The sequence below is a fragment of the Alexandromys fortis genome, unplaced genomic scaffold (assembly GCF_014885135.2).
Source record: "Alexandromys fortis isolate MF-2015 unplaced genomic scaffold, M_Fortis_MF-2015_v1.1 scaffold_35, whole genome shotgun sequence".
NCBI classification, from domain to species: Eukaryota; Metazoa; Chordata; class Mammalia; order Rodentia; family Cricetidae; genus Alexandromys; species Alexandromys fortis.
The window spans coordinates 13,057,564-13,085,454 of NW_026067913.1; the positions used below are offsets into that span (position 1 = coordinate 13,057,564).

At 37.6% G+C, this 27,891-nt stretch overlaps 1 protein-coding gene across 2 annotated transcripts in view; it reads left to right on the plus strand.

The window, feature by feature from the left end:
• Nova1 (NOVA alternative splicing regulator 1) overlaps window positions 1-27,891 on the plus strand; it is a 113,542-nt gene that overhangs the window by 23,302 nt on the left and 62,349 nt on the right. The window contains exon 2 of one of the 2 annotated variants that reach the window (XM_050138819.1): window positions 25,762-25,862. The exons of the other annotated variant lie outside the window; for it this stretch is intronic. The gene's annotated coding sequence lies outside the window, so the exon portion shown is untranslated. The remainder of the gene's footprint in view (window positions 1-25,761; window positions 25,863-27,891) is intronic. 2 annotated transcript variants of the gene reach the window in all.

Genomic DNA, 27,891 nt, shown 5'->3' on the forward strand with positions numbered 1-27,891 from the left:
TAATAAATAGAATTTTTTCTATGGCAAATAGAATTTTCTAGAAGAAGGAAACACAAGTAGTATTGTGTAATTTTTAAAAATTGTAGTGGAAAATTTAACATTCTGATAGATCTTCCACATCTACTCTGTGAACATTTAATGGTCGAGTTTATTGTCAAGAAATATGATTTAGCAAACCACAAAAGAGCAGATCATAATTCAAGCTTTTAAATAATTCATATTTGCTGTCCCACTTAATCAAAATATTTATGTTGTGAGGAGTAAATGGAGAAGCATTGCATTAAAATATATTATATTGCAAACTCTTGCCTGGTTTGTTAATTCTCAGTTACTCCTTAGATCTGTGAGCACTACCGCATAGTATTTTATATTCTGACCCTTTATCCTGTACTGTATGAAGCAGGCTGTTTATAGATGAAACGTTTTTCTGTCTGTGGTTTCTTCTCGTTCTCTATTGCCATTTTTCTCCCTTCTGTGTTGTGTGTTTCTTTTGCTGTTGATCTTTCCTTAGCAGTGTATCGAGGGAATTTGACCCCTGGGACAGAGGTGGCAACCTTTATAGTGACTTTGGATTTAGTGGTCATTTCGAGTTTATGATAACCTGAAACCCAATTCTTAGCTTGAGGTTATTTGAACTAAACAATCACAAATTTGGGCTGGGACTGAGAAGCAGGTTTGTGATACGTCCTCCCCGACACTTCAGAGTGTGTGTGCTGAGAATTCTTAGCAGTGAGGCTTTTTCCCCTGACTTTGACAGAGACTACATGTTCTCTGAGTTTAGGATTTTTGGAGTTGCTCATGAGGCTATCACTTTGAGCAGACTGGGTTTTTGTTGAAGGTGTTTTGTTTGTCCTTTTTTTTTCTTCTTATAATCTCAAGAATTTTTTTAAATTATCTTTATTTCATGTATGTTGATGTTTTGCCTGCAAGTTGATCTATATGAGAGCATCAGATCCCCTGGACTGGAGTTACAGACAGTTGTGAGCTGCCATGTGGTTGCTGGGAATTAAACCCAGTTCCTCTGGAAGAGCAGTACTCTTACCTACTGAGCCATCACCCCAGCTCCTAATCTCAAGAATTAAAAACCAAACCAAAGCCATATTACATACTAAGGAAGTCACACTTGGTTGGCTTGTAAATGCCCCTGAAAGTGTTCTGCTTGCTCTTCTGGGTTCCTACCTTCGTTTATAACTCTGATACTTTATTTCCAGCAAACAGCAGCCATTAACAATATGATTTTAGAACTGTAACCAACACATTTACGTAGGGCAGGACTACCTGTTTGTTGTTCTAGGTGATGCTGTCAAGTGTATAAGTGTATGCAGCCTCTGTGGAGTTAGAGCCTTACCCAGGCCTGAAATAATCATTCAGATACTATATTATTTGCAATGCTCTTTGGCCAATAGCTTAAGCGTATGGCTAGCTAGCTCATATATCTTAAATTAACCCATTTCTATTAGTCTGTGTATTACCATGAGGCTCATGGTTTACCGGCAAGGTCTAGGCTGGCAGCTCACATCTTTCTCCTCTGGTGGCTACATGGCTTTGTCCTGACTTTGCCTACTCTCTCCTCTATCTGCTTGGAATTCCCACCTTACCCTACTCTGTGCTGCAATAGACCCAAAGTAGATTCTTTATTAACCAATGGTATTCACAGAATACAGAGGGGGAATCCTATATCACCTAAATAATAGAATAGTGGAAATGAAATAAGTATAGAATAAAAACCATAGATTAAATATAAATAATTTTCCAGCCAGTCTTCAAATCTATTAAGTGCTATAAGATCATTTTCATCAAGAAAATGTGCAAATGTACTATTTTATAAACAAGAATACCTAAATATATTTTATTAAAGTAATTGCATATAAATTAAAATTAAATTTAAAATTATGTATTGATGTTATTTTCATTGACTTTTAAATTTTAAAATTTAAAATTTTAGAAACAGTCACGTGTTTCCTCTGTGGGAGCAAAAATCCAAGAAGCATGGTATTAAACAATTCCTTTAACACAGTAGAGTCGTGACATGATTTCAGATGTACAGCCCTTTGTACTTTCTGATACTTTCCCTGTATGTGATTTATTGGCCAGGATGTCATTAGGTGGCAGGCATTTGTTAGACCTTAATGTATTCATCTTTTGTGAGGTGTTTCTTTTTGAAAGACATGAACTAATGACAAATATTTATTATAGAAAGTAAAATTGATTTCCCTATTTTCCAGATTGCAATTGAGCTCATAGTGTGAGAGGTATTACTAGGTGGTTTTGAAGATAATAGTTTCAAATTCTCTTCAAGGAATGGAAAGAGTAAAATTAGCTGTTTATCTAAGAATTCATCTTTAAGAGAAGAATTTAAAATGTAGACTTGAAAATGTGGATAAGCACTTTTATTTCTGCTCTGCTTGTTAGCATTGCTTTCCTTTGCAATTTAAGCTGCCGTTGTCCATTGGAAGTGTAAAGTAAGAAAGACTATGGGTGATTTTGTTCATTGATGTGAGTATTTTCTTATCATTTTGCCCTATTATCATGATATTGTAGGCGTGATCTCCTTATTGTCTGTGAGGTAGGATAGGTGATGTGGAGGGAGGGAGTATAGCAGAATAACGAGTATTAGCCATCACAGTGAGTGCCTGTGTAGCTAGAGAACTGGTGTTTCACTTTGTGTATTGTGTGTACTCTCCTCAGTATGTTCATGAATGGTCTACTCATGTACGTGAAACCCGGAGGGACGATGTTATTACACCACCTGTGGAGAGTATTCATCAGGTTTAGGCCAGATTGGAAGCACTTAGAAATAGCACCTTCTATTTTATTGGTAAAAATAAAAATTTTATTTATTTTGATGTCAATCCATTGGATCTGGAAAAAGTATGCTGTTTTCTTATAAACTGTTCATTTTAAAATATGTACTATATATGTTTAAGTTTATTGGTTTCTTATATTTATTATTAAAGATGTTTAGTATATGAACCTACAGAGATGGCTCAGTCGTTAAGAGTACCTACTTATTTACCAAGGGACCCAAATTTTGTTCAGAGTACCCACATCAGGTCACTCACAACAGCCTAGAACCGGGGCACCCAATATGTTCTGTCCTCTGTGGGCTCCTGCAGTCACACATGCACAGTGCCACACAAACACATACAAATTTCCAAAATGGGAAATAAAAATAAATATTAAAAGTTTTTTAGCTGGGCGGTGTTGGCGCACGCCTTTAATCCCAGCACTCGGGAGGTAGAGGCAGGCAGATCTCTGGGAGTTCGAGACCAGCCTGGTCTAAAAGAGCTAGTTCCAGGACAGGCTCCAAAGCTACAGAGAAACCCTGTCTCGAAATAAATAAATAAATAAATAAAGTTTTTATTCTATTATTATTTTTAATTATTATTATTTGTGCTTAAGAATTTTACTGACCTTAGTTTTAAGATTTTGCTCCATTGTTTTGTATGTGCTCTTCTGAGTTTTAAATGTTGTTAGTTAATCTTTTTAAAGTGATTTTCATATAGTTTGAAAATATGGACTCTACTCACAGTTTTTCCTCTCCAAATCATCCCCTAACAATCCACCCTTTTCCTCTCCAACTGCATGTTTTGTTTTTAAACAAAACAAAACAAAAAATACACAAACAAAAATCCTGCGTCTATCTCAAACTGCCTGTATTTGCAGGGGTAAGACTGTCTATTGGAGCATGGCAGCCTCTGAAGAGCTGCATTCCTGAAAAAGTCTCGAATCTCACTCCCCCAGCAGTGGTCAGTTACCAGTAACTCCCAGCTGAGCTGCGGCTTCAGGAGCCCCTGTCCCCGTTAGGATTTTGTCTGGATTGATCTTATATAGGTGTTTTACATACAGTCATCGTGGCTGGAGGACTTACGTGGGACAGCTCTGTCATGTCCAGCTTCTAATAGTATACTGCTGAAACCTTTCTGCTTCTTCAAATCTTTCTGCTAGCTTTTCTGCAGTGATCCCTGAACCTGAGGGAAGGGACTATAATATTGAAGTTCCATTTATATATGAGGGATCCAAAGTCTCTTATTCTCTGCATATTGACCAGTCTACTGCAAAAAGAATCTTCTCTGGTGAGGGTTGGAGATGCACTAATCTATAGGTTTAAAGATAATAATTTAGTGGACAGGTTATTACTATGTCCATTTAGCAAAATTATTAGATTCTCCCTCTAGGACCTATGATAAAGTCATGCATAGGTTTGTTTTGCTTTGTTTTGTTTTGTTTTGTTTTTGACCCAGTTAACAGTACCAGACAAGAGTTTGGTCTTGTAGAATGGGTTTTAAATCCAGAGCTGTATAAAATTGTTGAAAACTTTTCTCCCCCACTAGCATGCATAGAACCATTCTGTATTATGAAAGTCTGATACTGTGATGAGGCAACCAAGAGAACACCAGCTTGATTTCTTAAGGTCCAAAGAGTCAATTGCTTCAACATCATGGTCTTACCTCAAGTTCTGATGAATAATCACAAGCAAAGCAATAGTGTGACTGTTGGTCCACGGACCACACAACAACAGTTCAAAATGAGGTAACCTGTACTTAACTTCTCTACCCTGTCCTCTAAATCAAGGGATGTATTTCTACCTTCGGATATCTTTTTCAGTGACTTAAACATTTCATTGAACAAAATTTTAATCTTTTGTTAATTTATTTTAAGATATTTTATTTGACATGGAGGTGGGGAAGGTATTTTATATGTGATTATTTTCCTGTTTCTTTGTATTTCTAGGAAAATTGTTGGCTGTTGCTTGTTAATTTTTTATAATATTTTCCTCAACATGTCTATCAGATATGAGTTTTCTGGTAGAGTCAGGATACATTGACTTCTTCCTTTCCTATTTATCACCCTTATCATCTCTTGTCTTATTGCTATAGGTAAGAGTTGAAACACTGTGTTGAACAAAGAGTAGAAAAAGTGAGTCCTTGTCTTGTTTCAGATTTTAGATGAAATGCTTTGAGGTTTTTTTTTTTTTTTGTCGTTATTTTGTTTTGTTTAGGGTGATGCTTTGACTATGAGCTTACTTTATGATGCCTTCATTAATTTGAGATGTCCTTGTATTCCTAGGTTCTCCAGAGTTTTTACAAGGACTGAATATTTGATTTTGACCAAGGCCTTTTCTGTATCACATGAGATGATCCTGTACTTTATGTCCTTGTGTCTATTATGTGTTATAGTTTCTGATTTATATATGCTGAACCATCACTAAATTTCTGGGATGAAGCAGACATAGTGAATCTTTTGAATGTGTTTATGAATTCTATTTAGAAGTATTTACCTGGGAGGTTTTGCTCTCAGTTCAATAGAGTGCTTAGCCTATTATTTTCATTGTTGTAACTCTGGATTTGGTGTCAAGGTGATGCTGTCTTTGTGACAGAGTGGACATTTTCTATTCAGTTTCTGTTTTATAGAGAAATTTGAGAAATGATTTTCTTAGTTCTACATTGAAGGTCTGATAGAATTCTGTGCTGAAACCATCTGGCCCTGGGGGACTTTTAATTACTACTTTTATCTCCTTGGTTTTTATGTATCTGTGTACTGGATAGTTTCTTGTCACCTTGACACAATCTAAAGTCATCTGAGAGGAGGGAGCCTCAATTAAGAAAGTACCTCCATAAAATCAGGCTCTAGGCAAGCCTGTAATGCATTTTCTTAATTAGTGATAGACGGGGGAGTGCCCAGCCCATTGTGGGTGGTACCATCCCTGGGCTAGTGATCCTGGGTTCTTTGAGAAAGCAGGCTGAGAAAGCCATGAGGAGTAATCCAGAAATCAGCACTCCTCCATGGTTTCTGCATCAGCTCCTACCTCCATTTTCCTGCCCTGTTTGAATTCCTATCCTGACTTCCCTCAGTGATGAACAGTATAAGTACCTGAAGCCAAGCCAGTGGCCAGGCCCCTCCCCCACAGACATCCAACTGACAGCATCCACTGTTAGAACACTAACTGCTGGACCCATCCACATGGTACAGAGGAAAAAGCCCAATTTCTGGATTTGAAATCCCACAAATCTCCACCCTGCAAAGCTTCACCTTTAAAAGTTCTGCCCATCTCCCTAAGAAACTCTCTATAAGCCCTGCGTACTACCCAGTTCTCTGCTGTTTCTCTCCAGAGCAGAGGCAGCCACCCTCCTGGATTTTCCCTCCCAATCAGTCTCTTGTGTGAGGATTTTTTGTGTAGTGTGATCTCTAGGATACCTTTCCATCCAAGATGAAATGCTTACAAAAAGTGATAGAGTAGTGTAAGCTTATTAAACCCTTTCCTCCCCAAGTTCCTTTTTGGTCGTTCTGTTTCATTGCAACAATTGAAACCCTAGCTCGGATAACCTTCATATATGTTTAATTTTGTAGGTCATATGCATCTAGAAACTTATCCATTTCTTTTCCACTTTACAGGTTAGTGTAAGGTCATTTTTTTTTTAGTATGCCTATACCATTTTCAGAGAATGTGCTCAGTGCAGTGTTTTTTTTTTTTTAATGGCTTCATTTCCATCTACATTTTCACTAATTTGGATCTTCTCTCTGTTTCTCTGATTAATTTGACTAAAAGTTTTGTGATCTTTTTTTTTTTTTGAAAAAAGAACCAAGCCTTAGTTTTACTTTTCAAATTGGTTTTCCTTCTCTTACTTTCAGCCTTGATTTGATTATCTCTTCCAATATACTAACTTGGGGGAATTGTTTGTTCTTGTTTTTCTAAGTCCCTTAGGTACACCATTGAATTAAAAATATGAGTTTTCTTCAGTTTTTTTTTCTTTTTTTTTTTTTTTGGTAGATACAAATTTCCTCTATGTCTGTCTTCTCCATGTCTCATAAATTTGGGATGCTTTGTTTTCAATTTTCATCCAATTCTAGGAACTTGTAAACTTCTTCCTTGAAGTCCACTTTGACTCTGTGATCATCGGCACTGTGTTGCTTAGCTTCCTTGAGTTTATGTACTGTTTGTAGTTCCTATTGCTGTCGGCGTCCAACTTTATTCCCTTGTGGTTAGATAGAAGGCAGGATGTTATTTCAGTTTTTTATGTTTGTTGAGATTTGCTTTGTATCCTAGCATGTGATTAATTTTGGAAAAAGTTCTATTGTCTTCTGAGAAGAAACCCTGTTCTTCAGTGTTTGGGTCAAATGCTCTGCGTGTTTCTGTCAGATCCATTTGATTTATGATGTCACTTAGGTCTGTGGTTCAGATGACCTGTCTGCAGGTGAGAGTGGAGTGTTGAAGTCACAGTTACTGTGCAGAGTTAGGATTTGATGTAGTAATATGTCTTTATGGAGATGGGTGTGGTGTGTTTGTTGTGTTTTGAAATGTAATATACCCTTGGCAGGTTTTTTCTTTATTGAATAGAAAATGACCTATTAATTGAATCAGTTTGGGTTTAAAGTTTATTTTACCAAATCTAAGAATAACTAGCCCTTCTTAACCTTTTGTTTTCCATTTGCCTTGGATGCTGTTTTCATCATTTTTCTTACTGTAGTTTCTACTGTTCGTGGTGATGTGTTTATTGGAGGTAGAAACAAGTTAGATCCTGTTATGTCTCTGTTTCTTTTCTATTTTAATAATACCATCTGGGAAGGTAGCCTGTTGATATTAAGAGATATTATTAGAACATACATATTCTTGCCATTTTGGTTTTTGTGGAATTTTCTTAAATGTATTTTGATGCACTTCCCTGGCATTATTTATTGATTACTTATTTGACATCTTGGCTGTTTTTACTCTTCTATTCAGCCTGAAATATTCCTTCCTGTATCATCTGTGGAGATGGGTTAGTGGTCATACATTCCTTTTGTGTGTTTGTTTTTCATGCAAGGATTTATTCCTCCTTCAATTTTAGTAGATAGTTTTTCTCAGTATAATATCTGAATTAACAGTTGTGGTCTTTCAGAAGTTGGAATACGTCTTCAGGCCCTCTTGGCTTTAAAATTTTATGTCAGATAATCAGATGTTACTGTGATGGGCCATTATGAGTAATCTGACTTTTCTCTCTCAAAGTTTTCAATAACCGTTTGTAAATAGTGTTGATTTAGTGTTTTAATTGTAATTCATCCTGGGAAGTTTCTTTCCTGGTTTGCCTATTTTGTGTTCTATAAGCCTCTGGCAATGCATGTTTTTAGCTTATAGTCTTTTTATACCTGAATGACATCTCTTTTGGTTTGGGAAAATTTGCTGTATGATTTTCTTTACAATATTCTCTGTGCCTTCACTGTGGTGTTTTTCTTCTTCTGTATTCCTAGTTCAAGGCTGGGACCTTTTCATGATGTCTGAATGCTCTCCAATTGTCCATTCATATATATTTTGTAAATTTCTCATCGACTTTTATTGAGTGATCTAATTCCTCTACTTTGTCTTCCAAATTTGATTGTTTTCCATGTGGCTCTTTATGTTGGAGAGGCTGTCCACTGAGGATTCTATTTGGCTAATTGAATTTTTCAGTTCCAGCATCACTTAAATTTGACTTTTCTTAAGTAATTCTCTTTATTGAATTTTATTTTCCTATCATGGATTGACTTCTACCCATTTTTAGTGCTTTGTTCCTCCTGTCGGAGTAGATTCATGTCTTTGCATTGTTTGAACACATTTACAATCATTCTTTATAATTATTTTCTGGATGATCCCCCAGGTCATTGTCATCAGGGTTTGTTACTATGGGATTAGTGATTCTTTGGGGGCATGTTGTCTTGTTTTTCCCTGGTTCTGTTCCTACACTGTGATTTGTGTGTTTGAAGTAGTTTGGTTTTTGTGTTTTTCCTTTTTCTCAAATTACCTTTCTTCTTTCAGTAAAGGAAAGATTAAGTTGTACGAATGTTGAGATCTTGGCTGTTTTTTCCCCCTGTGGAATGTGTATCACAGGCTGCGTGTTCTATCTGTAGTCTTCTTTGAAGAGTACCCTACTATCTGTGCAGACAGACAGGAGGCAAAGCTCAGTACACCCTTTGGTCCACCTTTCCTCTCCTGCCATCTAGTATGGCTCTCAGAGTTTGGTTGCTCTACCTTGAGTAAGCTCTTGTAAACCTGCGGTTGAAGGCAGGCAATCTCAGGAAGCTGGTTGGCGGTAAAGACAGGCCCTATCTGGGATCAAATTCAAGATCCTAGAGGAAAGAGCACCTTATGGGGATTATAATAAGGAATGAACAGTCTGCAGCGTGGGGATAAAAGATCCTGGAGGAGCCAGGCATTCTGACAGTGCTTGGAGGTTAAATGTCAGAGGAGCCTTGATGTCCTCATACCTGGCATAGCAATGTCTACCTCAAGGCTCAGAGCAGAGCCAATGGCTGCTTAAGTGGTGATGTGGAACAGAGTCTAGTAAATGGGCAGGGGAGGGAGGGAGGTCCCCGATTGAGGGCACTGTGTTGTAGGAAGAGGCAGTAACTCTGGTGGAGTGAGGAGGAGGAGTCTGTAGGAACACGGTGGGTCTGGAGGATGAGAAGGCAGTTTTCACATTTTTAAGAAATGTTTTGTTTGGCAGTGACTCTGGAAGAATATTTCATCACTTATGTAATTGATGTTACTTTACTGTCCAAATCATATGTTCATTTTTCTCTCTACCATATGCTTCTCCTGTTTTCCAGCTGCACTGTGTAGCAGGACTTTCTTCTCAGCTGCCTGCCCCAAATAGCAACACAGAGACTAATAATGAAAGCTTGGCTTTAGCTTTGGCTTTTTCCCAACTAGTCCTTATAACTTAAATGAATCTACTTCTATTAGTTTACATTCTGTCACATGGCTTGGTTACCTCTCCTCTGTACCGTATGCCAGCCTTTGTCCACATCCCCGGGCATCTCCACCTCTCTGCTTCCCAGAGTCCACCCCCTCTCTGGAAGTCTCACCCATTTTCTCCTGCCTGCCTATTGGGCATTTACCCTTTATTAAACCAATCAGAAGGCTCCGTAGGCAGAGATCCATCTTTACAGTGTGAACAAATATTCTGCCACAGCACCATGTCCTCCTTTCTCTTTCTCATGGGAATGCCGCACCGTAGCTCTAAGATTTCTAGGTGAATGCTGCCTGTGCTGTCTTTAGGGACTTGTGTTCTCATGCTTGTCTTCAGTCACATTGTTACACTAGTTGAGGGTTAAAGACGTTTAAAAATACAAAAAAAAAAAAACTATTAATAAAAAGAGAATGTGGTGGCCCTAGCTTTGAGTTAATCTCGTTTGTTAGTGATTTCCTTGAATTATTCCAATTAGATCCCATGTGGTGTCCTTTATTCTGTAAAAAGACTAATGCTAGTTTTAAATAACTCCTATATTCTATCTTCACTCTTGTCTCCCTGGTCTCTATCTCCCTTGGCCTCCCTACCATAATGGACTTTGTATGTGAAAGCCAAGAAATGACAGGCTGAATATATCAAAACGAAACACATAGAGAAAAGAAAAGTGGCAAGGCGTGGAGGTAAGAATACTCTAGGATAGCAGATACAATGCAGAAAGTCAGCTAGGTAATGGATGACGGAGTGGGCTGCGGAGGGTAGGGGCTGGTGTAAGGGGAAGCACTGTAAAGTGTCCCTAGGCCAGCATTCACAGATGGTCTGTTTTGTCATAGACTACTCGGCTCTCAAGGTATCAAAGGCTGACGTGATTTTGGTTATGGTGACTCTGATAGCTATTGTGGTTGGCTGAGACTGAGCTCCTGTGAGTATGAGTTCTCCCAGCATGGCTGAGACAGTCCTCCCATGACTCCACTACTCTTCAGTCTTGCCTCTGACCAGCCACCCCAGTCTCCTTTTCCGTCCCGAGTAATTCCTGACCATCAGTGAGATTCTAGTGATTTGGTCATCAAGATATATTTAAATTTTGTGGTAATATACTGACATCATAAGTCAGGTAGGTGTATGATACATTATAGAAGTATCTATAGGTACATATTTTATTTTATTTTATTTTATTTTATTTTATTTTATTTTATTTTATTTTATTTGAGACAGGGTTTCTCTGTGTAACAGCCTAGCTATCCTGGAACTAGCTCTTGTAGACCAGGCTGGCCTCAATCTCACAGAAATCCGCCTACCTCTGCCTCTAAAGTGCTGGGATTAAAGGCTTGCGCCACAACCACCCAGCCATATATAATTTGAAAAGGAATTCTAGCAGCATACATTACAGTTTAACAATCTTACTTCATAGCAACACTAACATAGTTATATATGTTGAGACATGTCTTCAGTTCCTCTTTTGTTTTGTTTGTGAGTGAGAGACTTGCTCGTCTGTCTCGGCTGGCCTGAATTTACGTATATATGTATAACTTAGGCTGGCTACCCAGTCTTACTCCTTCTTACTAAATATTCTGAGGGCTGGGATTACAGGTGTGCACCATCATCATGGCTTCTGTTGGGCGTACATTGACTTTTCTTAAGGAACATGGCGGTTGTTACTGCTATCCATCTAGAGTAAGATAAGGTTTGTAGTGGCTGTCTTGATGTAGTCTCCTCACTTCCCTTCTGTGCATTACACACTCATAGAAGGAAGGGCTTTGTACAAAACCAGAAATGGTCTGGTCTCCTGTTCCTTAATAAACCTTCAATTTGGTTAACATATTGATCACATAAAGATAGAAATGTTGGAATGTGTCACAAGAAACTGCATTTAGTGGTGTTCTGTAGAAACTCTGAGATGCAGACCAGACCTGATAAACTGCTTCAAGATAAAGCAACACATGCTCCTGAAGTTATGAGTGCTTAGTTGTTGACCTTCATGCAGTAGTGCTTGAAGGTTTTAAAATTTGTCTCAAAGGCCGGGCGGTGGTGGCGCATGCCTTTAATCCCAGCACTCGGGAGGCAGAGGCAGGTGGATCTCTGTGAGTTTGAGGCCAGCCTGGTCTACAAGAGCTAGTTCCAGGACAGGAACCAAAAAGCTACAAAGAAACCCTGTCTCGAACATCCCCCCCCCCAAAAAAAAGTGTCTCAAAGAAGAGAAGTTTCAGTTCATGAAAAAAATTATAGGATAATTATAGTCAAAAAGATTTAGCACTCTTGTTTTAAATTGTCAGCTCATCATTGCCCATGTTTTCTGCATATATGATTTGAGGTTGTCGAGAGAACAGGAAAGTGAATATTGCTTTTTCAAGAAGGACTACTCCTACCCAGTGAGTGTGCTCTACTTCCACATCTTCCTCTGGGGTTACGGAAGGAAGGTGGGAAGCTGCTAACTGAGGAACTGGAAAATGCTTGCTGGTCCCTGGTCACATTTGTTTTTCATTTTGGCTCACAGCCAAAATGCTATACTTTTGATTTTAGTTATTCCGGTTTAAAAAAAAAAAGGCTTAAAATCAGGTACCTTTCAGAAAGTGCTTTAGCCAGAAGTGTTTGCAGAGAGTAAAAGGCTCGAGTAGTTGGCATGTTCCAGAGAAAGCAACAAATCATGCATAGTGACGCGGTGAGACTCCTGACACGCACCGAGGAGCTGCAGGAAGACTTGTGCTGAAATATGAACTCTGCTCCTGCCCCTGAGCAGCTGCATGAACCCCAGCAGTTTATTTAACCTGCGCTTTGGTTTGTTTTATGTGTAGTGTCTATAGCAGCGCCCTCCTCATAGGATTGACGTCGGGATGAAGTTAGAGCATGCATGGAGAGTGAGCATTGCAGGTGTGGTGTGGCTGCGGCGGCTACCATACTATCATTGTTTTTTCAGTACCATATACCGAGAAACATACTTTACTTTTGTTAGTTGTAACTCAGTGCCACAGACTGCAATATTATGTAAAAGGGAATTTGTTTGCTGTTTGGAGGTTGAGAACCAAAAAGTCAAGGAGCCCCATGTACAAAGAGGCTGCCTGTGGTGTAGTTTGGAGAATGTCTAAATGGCACAGGACATGACAGAGTGAGAAGGAAGCGCAAAAGAAATTGAACTGAATGGGGGTTTAGGGCAAACCCAGGCTCAGGATGACCCATTAGTCCATGAATGTATTCGTACACGCCTGAGAATGGAGTCCTAGATTGGTTGCCTCTTTAAAGTCCATATCTTGTACCTCATATTGCTGACTGAGTTTCAAAATAAGTTTTTGGAGGTGCCTTCAGACTGGAACCCCTGCTGAAAAGATGCACTGTGGCTCTACAGACACTGAGAAACAGAAGGTATGAAGTGAACACTGTGGACTCCATAAACTGACATACAGTGTTGTCAGATAGACTTAAGCACGTTTAAAATCGTGAAACTTCTCAAGGGCAGTGTCTGCCTTCTCTCTTTACGTTACACTGTTTAATTGGTTTTGTAGGTTTGCTAGTTAAAACAGTGATTCAGTGGTTTTCCTTGGTCTATAGGAGATACTGCTTGATACGTTAAATTGTGTGTAGTATAACAAACCATATATATAATATGCTTTTCCTATGCAAACATAAGTGTTTAATATATAAATTACACATTGTAAGAGATCAATATCATAACCAACAAATTAGAATAATTATAATATATAACAAAATACGTATGGAGAGGGTCTTTTATAGTTTGGAACATTTGAAACAAAACTGTGGATGCCAGTATAGGTAATATATTATTATTCTTGTGTTTCTTTGGGTAGGAGATGGACAGTTACAAAGTAAAACAACATATGGAAATGTTAGTGTGCATTTGTTGCCTGTTTTTAGAGCCTCTGATGTTATCTTAAGTTTGCAATAAAATGCCTTTTGGTATGTAGTATTTTGCTAATACAAATACAGTTCCACATATCTCTGATATGCTAATAATATTTTGTGGTTATATTCTTCAGACTCTGTAAATCTGGAGATGTTTCCCAATATCACGTCATGCTCAGCAGACTTAAACTGCTAGCAAAGGGCTATAGCAGCATGGCTCAGGATCTCTGAGACCAACCTGGCAGGGATCTCCTGCACTGCTTGCTCATCGTCTCTGCTTCTCTGTGCCATTTTCTCTTTTAAAAAATGGAGCAAACAGAAGTTCATCTTATAATGTATTTAGGACAGTGTTCATAGTAAACACAATAAAGTTGCAATTTTATGCTAATTTTGTAATTAAATTCAGATTTTTTTTTAAATTTCAAAGTAGTTTTATTGGCAAATGTTATTAACACACCTGAAATTTTATGTTTTGTTCATACAAACTTTGTTTTTCTGACGCTTGTTTTGCTTATTTGTAAAGGATTCACAGTTTCACCTGCTTTATAGACTGTCAACTGAGGTGCAGTGTGTACAGGAGGCAGGCAGTGCATTCCTGCAGCAGTGGAGGCTGTTTTCTCCTGTCCTTGCTAGAACAGGAAGCAGGGCCAGAACTGAGTTCAGTTCTGTGCGATTGTCCATATAGCCAGCTTGCTCAGCTTCCAACCGTACAGGGAAGGCAGAACACAACAGAACCCCGCAAAGCCAGTGTTAGTGGTTTTGGGTGTATGAGACGTAACTGTTAACTTTTCTTGAAAGCAGAAACAGTTACAGCTGGAAATAAAGGAGAAAAGCGGGGGTAAGAGAAAGCAGAGAAAGTAAGGAAGCAAGTAAAAGGGAGTAGACCTGGGGATGCTTACTAGAACTTTCTAGTGTATCCAGAAAGTTCAGATTGCATGATAATAGCAATACTAGTTATAGAGATAATAATACGCATTAACTTAATAAGTGTGGGTAGTTTAAAGTGGTCTTATCTCTAGATGGTGTAGGCTTCATTTTACCTGTCAGATTTCTTTAAGTGGGTTTCTACTGAAGCTGGTTAATTGAATTTTTAAAGTTAAAATTGTTATATCAACAATAACCTTGTATTACTTCATGCTGTAGGTAAGAATTTATATAATTTGCCTTCTTAAAATGACTTTATAATTTAAATAATATATTCACAGAGTTAAATTATAAAATAGAATGGAAAGACTTGAGTCACCTTATATCATTATTTTATTTTTAAATAATGTATTCTAACTAACCCTTTACCAGGACCCCTCACTTAGCCGTGGTCCTTTGTTTGGGGTGGAGGCACCACAATCTTTCCTCCATCTACTTTAGTATGTTTATTGTTGTTATCATTGTTCAGATCATGTTCAGGTAGTTATGTCGGTGAGTGTTTATGGGTGTAGCTTCTGACATTCCTAGTAGACACAATCTCATAACAAACTCCCCGATCCTCTGGCTCTTACAGTTTTTCTGCCCTCTCTTCAGCCATGTTCCAGAGCCTAAGGTGCAGGAGTTGTGTTATAGAGTGATGTATCCCTTGTGACTGGACACCACAACTTTCTGTTTGATTGGTTGTGGTTTTCTGTAACGGTCTTTGTCTGTTGTAAAGAGAACTTGTCATGATGAGGGGTAAGTACTATACATATTTGTAGCTATAAGGAAAAATATTTAAAGTAGAATTCGGAGAGCCTGGTATGGTAGTGCATGCCCTTGATCCCAGCATTCAGGGGGAAGAGGCAGGCGTATCTCTGTGAGTTCAAGGCTAGCCTTGTCTACAAAGTGAGTTCCAGAACACCTAGGGTTGTTACATAGAGAAATCCTGTTTCAGAATGTTTACCACCTTCTCATTACTTGAGCCATTTGAGATACTTCTATTTCCTAACTATTGTGAAGAGAGCATCAATGAACATGGCTGAGCAAGTATCTGTAGAGTAGGATAGGTGTCAAGTTTTGGGGCATAGGGCAAGGAGCGGTATACTTGGGTCATATGGTATCTTTTTAGTTTTATGAGGATTCTCCACACGTATTTCCGAGGTGGCTGGGCCAGGTCGCATTGCCAACAACAGGGAATGAGCGTTCCCTTTCGCTAACATCTCCTGTAGTGTTGCTGTCAGCTGTTTTGTAGATCTTTGCTGTTCTGACTGGGGTAGGGCAAATCAACTTTGAGTGTATTCTTAACGTGTGCCTGTTTTCTGTGGTGACAGTCGTCCTCAATCATTAGCTTTTTCATCTAATAGTAAAGTATTTGCAGCATATAATTTGCAGAATATATTTTTTCAAAGTACTGAGTATAGTGGAGTAGTAAAATAGATACAGGAATGTGTTGTAGGTGTCTCTACTTGGACTAAACTCCACAACTCTGCATTTTATTGGTTGTAGTTTTTTTTTGTAGTAGTCTCTATCTGTTGCAAAGAGAAGTTTTCTTGATGGGATAAGGTATGGGAATAAAGACAAATGCTTTTAGATTATTGCTGGAGATTATGCTGGTTGAGCAAATTAGTGTTTGGGGAGTCTCTTCCAATACCCACGGCTTCCTTAATTCTGGGTAGTTAGCTAGGTTTCCATGATGAGGCATAGTCTCCCTCTTGTTGTGCATGTCTTAAGTCCAATTAGAGAGTTGAACTGTACCTTTAAAATTTTTGCCATATGCATTATTTTGATCATGTTCCAGTTCTCATACAGCTTTACCTTCTATCTCAAAAACAAAAAAAAACTGAGTAATAAAACAACCAAAAATGCAAAGACGTAATAGCTTGAACCTGAAAACAACCTAAATGTCCCTCAACCAAAGAATGGATAAGGAAAATGTGATACATTTACACAAGGGAGTCTTACTCAGCTGTTAAAAACAGTGACATCAGGAAATTTGAAGGCAAATAAATGGAGCTAGAAAAAAAATCATCCTGAGTGAGGGAGCCCAGACCCAGAAAGACAAACATTGTAGGTGCTCACTCATAAGTGAATATTAGCTTGGCCAGGTGGTGGTGCGTGCCTTTAATCCCAGCACTTGGGAGGCAGAGGCAGGTGGATCTCTTTCAGTTTGCAGCCAGCCTGGTCTACAAGAGCTAGTTCCAGAACAGCTAGGGCTGTTACATAGAAAAACCCTGTCTCCAAAAATAAGTAAATAAATAAGTGAATAATAGCTGTAAAATAAATATTCCTCATACTGAATCGCCTTGCCCAGACAAAATAAAAGGGGAGGTGCTTATACCTACTTTAACATGATATGCCATGCTTTGTTGGTACTCATGGGAGGCCTGCCTTTTTCTGAAGAGAAAAAGAGAAGGAGTGGGTTTTGAGGAGAGGAGGGAGGGTAAATTGCTATCAGGATGTAAAATAAATAAATACAAAATAAGAAAACAGAATAAAACAAAAAAACACCAAAATACTTGGAGTCAGTTTTGTGTTGGCCAACTATTGGGCATGAAGTTTGACCTGGTGTGCACTTCATTGCATAAAATTGATTTTCCCATTGCTAGTAAATTGTTCTTTTTAATGTAGTTTCCTGTTTACTTCACATTTTTGTAGATTTAATAGCTATTTATTTTACGGAATGGTATGATAATATTATAAAAGTTGCTTAAGAATGTCAATAGGAATGCTAAGTAAGATACAGATGCAGAAGAGTGTGAATAAAGCCATACAAATTAAAAATTATTCTAAAGACTTCCTTAAGGTAAAAAACCATATCAGATCATTTCATTACAGTCTTGCATAGCATGTAAATTGCTATACATAAAATAGGTTTATATAAAAATCTAAAAAATAAATTGCAGCAACGTCTTTCCCATGATTCCCTTTGGGTTTCTCACTAAAAACTGCGATTGCCACCATAGACAGATTTTTGTCTTATTTTTATTTTTATAAAGTGTTTATCTCTTGATATTCAGACTAGAACAACCATATAATTTTTGAGATTATAACATAGTTACACTTCTCCCTTCTCTTTCCTCCCTCTCAACCCCCTATATAGTCCTTCCCACTTTCCTTCAGATCCATGTCATCTTTTTCATTAATTGTTATTGCATGCAAATATGAATATGCATATACATATATATTTTGAATACCTCCTGCTCAGTCCATATAATCTTACTTGTATGTATTATTTCATGGCTAACCATTTTGGACATTGGATAATCAAATGATTTGCTCCTCCCTAGCAATCAGGATGCCCGGAACGTCCACAAGTAATCTATTAACTATTTGACTAAAAAAATGCCTATAGTACATGTAATTCTTTGTATACATATGCATATATAATTTTAATCGACTTTTCTAATCTGAACTGATTAGAGAGCCAGAGACCACCTAAAAAATCTTAGTACCAATACGGAAAGTCATTTTTTGAATTGTTGGTTAAGGTTGTTCATCCAAAAACATGTAGCCTAGTTTGCATCCCAGAGGTAGAAGGTAAGTCCCTGATGCTAAAGAAACCATGAACTTCAGACTCAGATCCCAGAGACATCTAAGCTGGAACCAGCATAAATGCCTCTTTCCTGAGGACTAGCTTTTATATCATGCAAGCTTCCAAAGGAGAGAAGCAACCAACAGTCCTACCCAGCTATGATGCCTATGAACCACACCAATAACTATCTTGGCACAATGTCCCTAATGGTGCACTAGTGATGCACATACTTTGATGGTAACCGGCAATTCTCTCATTGGACTTGAAACCCCCTGAAGAAGAGGAGAAGCATACGTGGAAATCTAGCTAATTAGTCAGTGCTATTGAAGTTGTAATTTTAAAGGAGAATCTACAACCTCTAATTTACTAACCAGCATAATCCCTAACAATCTATAAACATTTTTCCTTATAGTTATAGATAAGTGTAATCCTCAACCCTCATCAAGTAATCTTCTCTTTGCAACAGAGACCACTTCCAGAAACCACAATCAATCAAAATGCAGAGTTGTGTAGTGATCCCAAATCCAACGGCTACATTTTCAAAACACTACAAGCTCAAAGGCTTTTGGAACACTGCAATTGTAAGGGACAGAGCATCAGGAAGTTTGCTGAAAATGTCTCCTCGTAAAGTCAGAAGCTACCCTTATAAAGTCTCACAATACAAATGTCCAAATGAACTCAACAAGTATGACAACAGTGGACATGCCAACGTGGCCTGAGAAGAGTCCACGAGTCCTCCCCCACCCACATGACTATAGATCGTTGAGGAAGGCTGGGAGCAGAGTACTTTTGTCCACATAGTGGTTTGAGATACATGCAAATTTTGACAAAAAGTTCAGAATAGTGCTCTTACTCCTACTTGAGCTGTTCCTGACCCCAAGTCTTGTACTCAGTGGAGCCCATAGAGAAGTAATTAACTCAAATTCATGTCTTAGGACTCCCTCTTTCTGTTGTGTGTTCTAGGTGCACAAGTGTAGATGAGTATGCATCCACAACAATACCAGGGGGCTACTGGTTCAAGTTCACATTTACTGTTAATATGGATTTAAGATTCCCCTCGGACGCTTAAAAGCATACTGGCTAAATATCTTTTATCATTAGATTTTATACCAATCATTGATGGGACTACACTCTGTTAAAGGAACAGTTGTATTTTCAAGTTGAAACAATTGTGAGTACAACTGATGTGGATTTTCAGTGTTGGTTTTCATATAAGTTTTCAGCTATGTTTGGTAACTAACACCATGGTTGCTGTATCATAATAGTATACTTAAGTCAAACCAGACAGAGTCACTAAGGCCTGTAATCTCAGTACTTTGGATACTGGAGCAGGATGATAGCAATAAATTTGAGTATTCATATTTGACTATGTAATGAGTTTCAGACCAAACTGAACTAAAGAATGAGACCATATTAATCATAAATAAACCTAGAGTAGGTTTACTTTTTAATAATTTGCCCAACTGCTTTCCAAAGTGACTGAATTATTTTGTATTCCCACCATCAGTAAATAAGTTTTCCATATTACTCTGTCTCTTTGCAGATGTCAGATATCATTGGTGTTATGGGTTGTAGCCATTAAAATGGATGTGTAGTGGCATCCTGTTGTTTTAATAGCAATTTCCGAATCAGATACTGATACAGGTTGAGTCCCTTCCGCCACTCCATTCATGAGTGTGAAGGCCTAACTTCCACTATCCTGGTGACATAATTTAGAGATAAGATTTTTCACAGAAATGTAATCAAGTAAACATGAATTCTTAACAGTGGTTCTTATCCACTGTGACTGTTTTCTTTACTAAAGTGATAATTTGCATATAAAGACATGGAGAGATATGAAGACTGTGGTCTCTAACCACGCAGAAAATTCCAAGAAGGAATCAGCCAGCCAACACTTCGATTCCAACTTTTAATCTACAGAAGTATGATCTGACCATTTCTGTTGCGGGTGATGTCAAGGTTCTTCTCCTATGCGTATTTCCATGAGATTTTCATTTTGATGAGGTATCTGTTCAGATCTTTTCTCTATTATAAATTTGGTTGTTCTCTAATTGTTGAATTTTTCAAGCTTTTTTTATATGTTGGATAGTCATCCTCAATGAAACGCAAACTTTATAGATATTCTCTCCCCATCTCTGATTAATCCTTTTATTCCTGCAGTATATTCTACAGAGCAGAAGATTTGTCTTCATAGAGTCCAGATGATCGATTTTCCTTAATAAGATCTGCCTTGTATCTAAAAGTTCATTGTCAATTTCACAATCACCTAAATTGTCTCCTTTGCTTTCTTGTATGGTTTTATAAGCAACACTGAGGAACTTAGCCTTTGATTCCTCATGAGTTACTGTTTTGTGAAAGGTTTATTGTCTATATCTAGATTGACTTGTTAAAAGACTCATACATTCACTGAAATATCTTTATTGTTTTGTGAAAAATATTTGACTGTGTTTACATTTGTTTATTTTTGGTCACTTTTTCTTTCCTATTTTTGGTGTTGTTATTGATTAATTTACCTCTTTTTCAACAGTTATTGTAACTTGGTTATTGTGGCTTGGTTATTGTAACTTCAGAGACATCTTCAAATGGAAGAGCATCAGTCTTTCAATCTTGTTCTTTCCCGCAGTTTTATGCTCACTTATTTATTGCTTGCCTTTTAATTAAACTGATATCTCTAACATAACTTGATGGGATTTTGTTTGGGGTTTTCCTAAATCTGCAGAATAGTTTAGTGAGAGCTGCTGCCTTACCATATATGTGTTCTTATTCACATAGGTGGATTACATGGTATTCATTCTCTTCCATCTCTTGATATATTCATGAGAGTTGTAATAGTCTTCAAGTGGATCATGAATATATTCTATTAGTTGTTTACTTACTTGGTTGGTGGCATGAGCCTGGGAGAGCAGGGCCTCAAAATGAAGCAGACTAACATCTCATACAATAGCCAACTTTATTCAGAGCATCAGACAGTTATACTTTGAGGATTAAGAACAGTCATCTAAGGAAAGTATCCAACCACAAGGACAAGCTACATGTGGCAAAAAATATGTTTTTCCATAGAGGCATAAGAATAGCCTATCCACTCACTCCTCTCCACTCCACCTAGGAAGAAGACAGACACGTTCCAAGAACAATTCTGTGCTTTGAAGAAACAGAGGTCACAAAACTTGAATATCATGTTTTCTTAAAGTTTCCTCACAATACTCAGAATTCTTCCATGACTCCATTGTGGACACTGTTCTGACACTTATTCTTATACTAGATTATTTTAATTAGTGTCAGAATGGCTAATTTTATACAGTAATGGGAAAGAGTAAGGTAATTTTTCAGCTTCTAAAAGTATGTAATGATAAGCTGTAGTCATTATTGTTTTGTACCTCTGAGGAGAGGCTGAGAAGATTTGTGTTGAATATATGTGTCCTGACTTAGGAATACAAGTGATTGTAAATGGGTGGTGGGGTTTTTCTAACAGAAGCATCAATGGCATGTTCCCATATCCTTGAAAAGTTTGACATTTACACAGGAATAAGGTCATGCATAATTTAGTTATAGAAAGTGCTGATGCCTTTATTTAAAACCATGTACCTGAGTTTTTGAGAATCCCCCTTCAAATGTTAATTTAAATGTTAAATGCTCAAAAGATGAGGGAGATATTATGTTATTAAATTATGTGTTACATTCTCTAAAATTGTTTTAGATTTCTCAAATGTAAATATCAAGTGTTCATTTGAAAGAAGAAATCTAAACTTTCCTTTCCTCAGTTTAGGGCATGTTTTATCTAGTCTCCTGGGTTGATGTCTTAAAGAATTTTACTTTTTCGGTTTCTTGTTTTGTTCACAGTGGTGAGGCTGGTGCTCAGGGTCGTGGCCATGCTAGGCAAGTGCTGTACCACTGTGCTGCATCTTCTGCCTTGGCTTTTTAGCTTCCCTAAAACAAATTTTCTCTATAAATCTGCAAAATATTTGCATTTATATGATTTTAATCACTTAGTATTCCTAATAGGAGATCTTAGAGATTTTCAATGATTGTCATAATTTTCATAAAGCTTTTTTAATTCTTTATTTCCATTATTGTGTGGGGGCATGTGCTTGTCCTTGCATGTGTCACATGGACACCAGAGGCCGTGTTGCAGGAGTTGGTTCTTTCTTCACCATGTGGATCTTGGGCCTCTAACTCAGCCCATCTTACCATAAGTGCTCTAACCTGCTGAGCCCTCTCACTGGTCTATAATGCTCTAGTTTCTATATGTAATATAGTCTAGGAAAACAACTAGTGAGAGTCACTTGCTAGCTCCTTTTTGATAACCATTTCATAAACAGGACTGTCTGGACTGAGGCATAACAGCGGAGTACAAACCTGGCATGGTTTTATTTGTTTTCAATATGAGCTTTTGGTTATAATTAAGCAGCCAGGATTTATTGGTTCTTTTACTCTGGACATTTAAAAATCTGTATAATCTATATAACTTTATTGTCAGTTTATAGCAGTATCTGCCCTGTTACTTGATGCTGTGTAGATGTGGACTGTCCAGGGATGTGGCAGCAGAAGAGGTAACACGAAGTCCTTCACTGCTATTGCATCTGTGAGTAGAGAATGAGCTAACCAATTGCCATTTCTACCCCTGGACTGGCACATGGGGGAAGTGAGGTGAAATGGAAAAGGCTTACTTATTTGAGATATTTGTTGTTGCTTTTCTCCAGTCTCTGATGACCTGCCTTGCACTTAACTAGTTCCCCTGCATTGCATGAAGTCTTAGAAACAATTGATAGCTCACTAATGTGCATGTTTATAAAATATTTTTAGGAGCAGTATTTTTGGAGTGTATCATTTCGTTTTGGATTATTCTTTTTTATCCTTTCTGTTTGATTCTGCACTGTACATAACCTCTGGGTCATGCTGTTCCTTTTGAATAAAATCAAGTTACTTTGATAGGCAAGACACTTTGAGAATAGTGACTCCAACTCATTCTAGCTTGTCGCAGCTTTAGGTCTCTTTTTCATCTTTTCAAATGGAAGCAGAAGAAAGAAATAGGTTTGAGGTAATAAGCAAATCCACGAAGCAGAAGTCTAGCTACAACAGCCTTCCCTTGGCTTTTTAGAACTCAACTTAACTGCTTCCCGATGGTGTCACTGTCCATCTTAGTCGGGTCAGAGGAACAATTTTCTCCTGTCTAATGACTGTCGTTCTTCAGTACGAGGAGCTGAGGGATGACCACTTGTGGAAGTTATGGAAGGCTGTGTCTCTTTGTCAGGGAAGTCCTACCTTATGCCATCACAGTGTTTGCTAGTCTTACTGGTGGTTCCATTCTTGCTGGGTCCCCTGAAGTCCATTCCACAACCTAATCATGCTTAATCTTCAGCCTGCTTGCAGAGTTGTGGTGCCGGGTCACCGGATTTGAAATGCTCTGTTTTCTTGATCTTCTCTGAGCACCCTGTCAACAGTATGTATCCCATCTGTTTCCATAACTGAGCTTTGTTTTGAGCTTACACACTATTTCCAAGCATTGACTGGATCTTGTATAATGGCTTGATATTTCTTCTGTTAGCATATACTTTTCAAGGCAATTGACCCTTTGCTTGAATGCTTTACCCAGTCTATTGCATGGTACCTGAAATAGAAAAATAGCGTTTTTGTTGTGGAGTGAATGAATGAATCATTTCTTTTAGACTCAAACATTAAGAAATTCCTTTGACTTATTCCATAGTTCTTGCTGGTCCAGGGATTAACACAGTATATAACTTACTATTTGTCTGTTTTGCAGTACTTTGCTGGTTTCCAAGTCCTTATACATGCTAAGCAATCCTCTGCCATTAAGCTGGATTCTATACCCTGAAGTTTTATTTTGAAAGCACATTTAGTATTCCAGAAACTTATGCTCCTATAATAATTTCATCAGTTGAATTATCCGGATCTCTAATTAATTTCATTTTCCAAGGTGGTGTTAGAGTATGTTTCACAGACTGCTTGTTTAAATGTCCTTCTTAGAGGAAAATATGCTATAATTTCATAACTTACTTGGGCCTGTCATATCCTTGTCCTCACAGGTTCCTGCCTGTGCATTCAATTCTGGATTCTGCCCCTCTCATCTGTGCCTTCACATAAAACTACCTTTCTCTTGCTGTCTACCTATTTTTAACATATCAGTTCCTACCATCTAACCCTTGTCATAAGAAGTGTATAGAAAGGTTTCTCTATGTTGGAATGGTTGGGAAACACTGTGTTTTATCATCTCCATTAACAAACTCTTTGCTCACTGAGTAGCCTTAATAAATGATGAGAGTTATCTCTCAGTTTCCTGATTTTAGAGCACATCTCATTTAAGAAGCACCACACACACTTTCAAAATATTGTGGAGCACTTCAAGTGTATTTTCAGGATGCAACATACCTGCTTGTGGCAGTTCAAGGACTCTTTCTTTACAGACATGTATACTTTTGAATTTGTGTTATCTTTTATCTTCAGAAAACTGCATTTCTAAAGATTTGGGAAAATAATTTTTAAAGCCAGAGCATTAATAGCATTATCTTTGCAAAAATGTAATTTCTTGCTGCATTTTTACAAATTTCATGACTTTTTATACTCAATGGGTGATGGAAAGGAAAGCGTGATGAAGGAAGTGAAATAAATCATTTTCTACAAACAACTGGAGCCAAGTTTCCCATAGCTGGCATTGTTGGAAGGGAGTGTAATATAAGAGGCAGACCAATATAATATCACTGGGGGATGCAGACTAATGCAGACCGTGGCCTCAACTTACCTTTGATGGTTTTGTAATTTCAAAGAATTGTTAAGATGTACACCTTTGTGATTTTCAACTTAGAAAATATGGCTAAATGAAAGTAACATTATGTAGCAGTAGATGAGTGTGCACATGGTAAAGAACCTCTCCTAACTTGAGCTGGCTCTTTGAAAGTTGCTAGTCATTGCTGGTTATGGTATAGTAAGACCAGTGTGCAATCAAAGGTGAATTGTATGTAAGAATATTACTGTAATAAATTCAAAATGCAGTAATTGATTTGGGTATTAATGAACCAAAGTCATCTCACTATTAACTAATAGTGTTTATGTGGTCTGAGGATAATGTCTGTCTCTAGATTGGAACCTGACTTAAGTTTGGAGTACAGTTATCCTGTGTATGAGATCGTTTTAAAACTCTGTAATTTGAAATAGAATTTGCCACTAAATGTTGATAAATAATCATTTCATTAAAAATTAAAATAATCTAGAATTTTGGAATTCCTTTTTTGTATTTCTCTTCTGATATATTTTGTAGCTTGCTTCAAGTCTGGTATCTCAGGCTTCTTTGATCTCCTTCCCTCCTTGATTGTCATCTTAAAACAACAAAACCAGTGGAGTAGCTGAAGAATAAAGGATGATACTGTGTATATTTACTTATTTTAGATGGATTTCTGTTGAAATAATGTCCTAAATGAATATATACCTGGGTTTGGTTTTCACATGTTTTAAATTTGGTTTATACTTGTGTTGTGAACTGAACAGCTGAATTCTGTTCTCTGCAGTCATTCTTAACATCCAGCCTTTCAATGAATGGCAGTCACCTGTGTAGGTCTCTCGTGACCGAGTAATGCACTCCGTTTCGCTGTGGCAGTTTCCACACAGTCGCTTTGGCTCTTAAGTATGTTCATTTTCTATAGTACTTTTTCACCCCTGTATGTATGTACAGGAATCACTTCACCCACCACCGAATTGCAGCCACTACTGAGGTGGAACGCAGCAAGTGTTTAACAGCGCCCTTTCCCCTAGGTGCTGCCAGCTGCAGAAGACACTGTGCATGGGCCTGTACAGAAGGTATTTCTCCACTGGGTCATCTGCAGAGTGACACTACTAGGAGTGCTACATAGACTGTAAGTGTCTTGTGTGCCCGCCAGAGGCTGGGAAACTCAGGGACAAAGAGTAGCAGGTGGCTGGGACACGCCCTTGAAAAATCTCTGGGGGTCAGGTAGACTCACTACTTCTCTCCCTGGCTCTAAATGTGATTTGTGATAGGTACCAAGATGAATACCACATAGACGATGGACCATTTTTGAAAATCACATCGTGAAAACCAAAGAAAATTAAAAAAAATTTTTTTTGGTATATTCTTCACAAACCAAAATCAAGGAATCAAGTTCTGTTCAAGTTTTTAAGCATCCAAAGTGTCCCTAAGGCAGTAGAGCCATGTTGTTAAGGTTGGCCATCAGTATCTTCTTACAGCAGAGCATCTTCGTCAGTCTTCCTCACTGGTGCTGATGCTGCCTCTGTGACAGTCTTGAAACAACCACAGGGTTATCTGGGCTCTTTATTTTGGAAGTAACAAGTTTGAACTTAAAAAAAAAAATGCTTTGAATCCAGGCATGGGAGAAAGTAAGCAGTTAAATATTAAAACACAATATATTTCTGTCTCTGTCTCCCATTTATTTAGTGATTTTTGTTAATATAACCAATTTTAAAATAGTACTTTATTTAGTATTTGTTGTTTGGAAAATGTATTCATTTTATTATTAAAAAATCCATTAAAAAGTTTTATTTGACAAGAGTCTTCAAAAAAATCATCAGAGTCAGCCCACCAGTGGTGGTACAGGCCTTTAATCCCATATTTCAGAGGCAGAGGCAGGCAGATCTCTGTGAGTTCGAGACCATCCCGATCAACATAATGAGTTCCAGGATACCCATATACTATAGCTATAAAGTGAAACTCTGTTGTTTTTTTTTTAAATCAAGTTTCATTTGTATTGTTATACTCTGTGTATGGATATTTTCATTTTACTATTTTAGGGCTTTTGTTTATTTTGTTTTTAATACAGTGGTGTGATTTGCTGTCTGTTGATTTTCATTTATTTCTGAAGAGCCTTTTGACATTTCTTTGTAAAAACAATTGAGGGCCCCTTCATCTTTCTAGAGTCTTAGTCACAAATCACGTATTGTCACTCGGTTTAAATAAGTATCCTTTATGAACTATAAATTGAAGATACTTCTGCACACATCTACATCAATAGATTCTTCCTCACACATGATTAGGTTAATTTCAAAGGAGCTTTTTTATTTACTGTGTAAAGAAGTAGATATAGATAGAATGAGGGGTTTTTCTAGAGACCCTTTGAATCTTTCTGTTGAACACAGTTTGAGGTCCGTGTATTTCTTCTAGTTAGAATATTTGTCACAGCTAACAGCTGAGTGTCATGGGTGTAGTGTCAAAGACAGACAACAGTGCTCCCCCCAAGAGTCTCTACACTTTGATTTTGTAGTAGAAAAACAGTGTTTGGGAAAAAAAACACAGTGTTTGGAAACACAGTTTTTAAATATGTTTAGTAGAATTCTCAATAACTTTTTTTTAATCAAATGAGTTAGAAAAACAGAATATTTATATTCAGAGTGAAGTTTTATTTAAATATTACCAAAACACCTTTTAATTTTCAAATCATTATTTGTGTAGACTCAAGACTTAATAAAAGGCCAACTAAACTTAGTATTTTGAAGTATCGTGTAGATTGTAGATGTAAAATAGTTTATCTCTTAGCAAGAAGGAAGTATCAGTTTCTGAAATATTAAAACCACTATTACTCCTGCTTGTTCTAAAAACAGGTAAATGAAAACTGTTGCTTGGTGTTTCTTTTCATTAGCACTGGAAGGAAGACCAATGTTTCATATATTATTTTGGTTTGGTTTTGTATCTTAAAGGTCATCGTCTGTACTTGTTACATGTGACTGTGTTCCAAACTATTCGGGGTATTAAGTTTTATACCTAGTATGCGGTAATGTAAGTTATTAAAATGTAGTTCTAATTTGTGCAATTCCAGCAGGGACTTTTAGGTGGAACTACATTGAGTTCATGCCTGTGTCCCTTGAACTTGATGCAGATCCCCTACTGTGAAATCACAGCAAACTGTATCTTGC